Source organism: Lactuca sativa, chromosome 4 (assembly GCF_002870075.4).
Source record: "Lactuca sativa cultivar Salinas chromosome 4, Lsat_Salinas_v11, whole genome shotgun sequence".
NCBI classification, from domain to species: Eukaryota; Viridiplantae; Streptophyta; class Magnoliopsida; order Asterales; family Asteraceae; genus Lactuca; species Lactuca sativa.
The window spans coordinates 265,106,905-265,110,405 of NC_056626.2; positions in this window are offsets into that span (position 1 = coordinate 265,106,905).

The following is a 3,501-nucleotide window of genomic DNA, read 5'->3' on the forward strand; positions in this document are numbered from 1 at the left end:
AGCCGACACATTACATAAAGTGGTTAGGGAGACGTAGCCTTAAAATGCGTGACGTGCACCCTTTTTGCACGTTGTACACCCCAAAATGGCTATAAATAGGAGGCCAAACCTCATTCCCTTCTCACACCTCCCAATATCTTCTCTCTCGATTTGCTTTCGATTTTAGCCCGTTTTCCCTTAGTTTTGGCCTTCGGTGAAGCCTTGCGATCCCTAAAATAGTAGTAGTTAGCGAGTAGAAGCTTTGCCGGTGCAATTTCCTAACTTTTGTCAGGAAATATTTGTAAATTAAGCTATACTCTATCTCTTTCAGTGTACCTTATATTTATAGTCATAAGTCGTTATTATGAACCTATAAATAAGATTTATCAATAATTCCATGTCGTTATACTGATTGATCTACTTATGGGGATGATGTCTAGGTTGGATTTAGTGAGATGTTTAAAGTGGAATTACCAAACAGTATACTATGTATACCAAACGAACCCTACCTTCGATATATACTTGGTTGTTCCTTATCAACTATATATCAATAGATATTGGGATTGTTTAGGAATCTAGACTATTAGTTACTCATAAGAGGTAATAAAATAAGACTTAGATATAATTGAACCTATGTCATATTGTTGGGCTTAAAAGATTATGTCATTGGGCTGTTAGTTTTGGTCCCATTTGTAAACGGTTTTAGGCATGTCCAGCTGTCATTTATTAGGGTTATAGTATATATATATATATATATATATATATATATATATATATATATATATATATAGTGCATGCATGCATTGTAATAAGTTAGTCGTTCTGATCATTATTGTAACCCTACCACACCTCTACAGTAGCAATTCTTCATAGAGTTCTTCTGATGTTGTGGCTTATTAATCATTCGACATCAGTTTGATTCATCTTGTGTTCTTGTTTATTTTACATTCTTGGTTTGCTTGTTAAGAATCTAATCGATCTTAAAGTATTTTTAGACTTTACAATTGGTATCAGAGTATGAGATTGTGTAATTCATATGCATCTCTTCTGTTTGAAGAAAATTTTTAGGGTTTCCGCTATTATCGAATCTGTTGGAGCCGTCATCACTTTATTGGCGCTACTCCTTGATTTCGATTTTACCCTAAATCAATCTTTACAAGTCTGATTCTTGACAGGTAAGCATATTAAGTCATCATGTATCACGACGAGTCTCAAACCAATCCCATCAACATCTCTAACAGCATTGGCTCGACCACAAGGATTCCGAACCTATATACTCACGAATATGAAGTCTGGGCTCTTCATTTTGAAGACTATGTTCTCGACTCAGAAGATAACGGGTATTTTATATGGGAGGCTATTACTTTGGGTCCTTTCGTTCACTCCGGAACCAACAAAACCATCAAGACACAAAAAGAGTACAATCAGCTAATGGTAGATGTGAAAGAAGTCCCTCAAGATGAGAAGGACAAACTGATTAGCAACGTAAAAGCAATGAGGATGATCAGATTTGCTTTACAATCTGATACCTTTCGTCTGGTGAGCTTGTGTACTACTGCAAAAGAGATCTGGGAAAGGCTTAAGGAGTTATATTCCACCGATGAGGATCTCGAGCATTCCATCCAAACTCTTCTACTTTTGAAGTTTGGTGACTTTAAGCAAAATCCTGAGGAAAATCTTGTTCAAAAATTCAATCGTTACAACCATCATCTCAGTAAGATGATTAAGCACGGAATTGGCAGAGAGGTGATCGATCAGAAGGTCACTTTCATGAATGGCCTGAGACCCGAATGGATGGCGGTGGTTTCAACTGTTAAAGCTCATGAACAGTTCAAGACTTACTCGTCGTGGGGATTCTCAAGTCACATGAAAATGTCGTGACAAAAGAAGTGAAAATAGTCTTCGACATGGGATCCTTGGTTCTTATCTCAAATGGTAAGAATGTTGTTGAAGAAGAAGCAGAGTTAGATCTTTTTTAGTGTGATTTAACTAATGAAGAGTATGCTTTGATGGTGTCTAACCTCAAGCGGTTTGCTAGAAAGAAATTCCCTACCACCAAGAACTGAAACTGGCAGGGAAGCTACAGCTCAGAGAAAGCAAAAGAGGAAATTAAAAGCGATCCTCAGAAAGAAGAAGAAAAGAAGGAGAGCAAGCTGGTGGGTGACTCAAGCTATGACTGCAACTATTGTCATGGCAAAAACCATCTAGTGAAGGAATACATGTTGAGGAGACTGGATAAGAAGAAAGAAGGAGAAGATGATGAAGCTTACATAGGTGTTCAAGTTCACGCTAGACTATGCCTTTAATAGGCTACACCTCTTGATACTAACAACATGACTACTTTATAACTTGATCTTTGAATATCAGTTCTCATTCCTGATTCCTTGCATTGTCATCTGCTTCGTCAAGGATCATATAGAAGGCTCTATGTGGTGCATTCGTTGGCATAATGACCAGTCTTCTCGCATTTGAAGCAGTCATTTCTTTAGAGCATATCCCAATGTGCTTCCTTCTGCATTTGTCACACCATTGTGCTCCTTCCCCAATCTTCAAGAATTTTCTCTTCTCGTTGGACCTTGTGGATCCTTCAAACTTTCTCTTATTGCCAACTTCAACCTTGTTGTCGGCTCTTCCCTTGAGCATATCTTCAACAGACTTGGCAGCCCAGATAGCTGCCTCTAGAGTAGGTGCCTGACGTACCGACACCGCATACTCCCAGGGAAGTCCCTTTGCGTACTTGTCGACTTTTGTCAGCTTGTCTGGGACAAGGCACAAAGCAAACTCCATTTTGTCTGTGAAGTTGTTGGTGTATTCATCGATGGACATGCTTCTTTTCTTCAAAGTTAGGAATTGGTTCTTTAGCTCCAGCAGGTTTTGGGATCAGCAGTACTTGTGCTTGAATTGCACCAAGAACTCTGCCCAAGTCAGTTTCAGGGGCTCATTGGGGCTTAGAGTCTTCCCCAGGGTGTTCAACCAGCGAACAACACCTCCTCTGAACTGTCGTACTGCAAACGTGGTTTGTAGCTTGCCTTTGCAACCACATGTCATGAAGGCTAATTCCATCTCCGAGATCCAATCCATGACTCCAATCGGATCTTTCTTCCCAGTGAATGTCGATGGTTTGCAAGTTAGAAAATCTATGTACTTGCATCCATTCCCCTCGACTCCGTCATCTTGATTGTTCCTCCTAATCCCCGGTGGATCAGCTTGACCAACAGTCTTGGTGTCGTTCCCTTCCTCAGACTGCCCGTCATTCAGCTCGGGTTTTTCAATAGGCACCATAAGTTCCTCTCGATTTTTTTGAAGTAAACGTCGTGTTTCCTCCATTTGACGATCCAACATCATTTGGATCAACGCTTGCACTCTGGCCATCGTGATTGGCTCAGGAGCGGATACTACAATAGGTATTTGCTCAATCACTAGTGGTTGATTCCTGTTTCTATTTGCGTTCTCGACTCCCCTTCAGGTTCTTTCCATTTTGATCTATACACCAAATCAGACGTTTTGTGTGTAATGACGAGA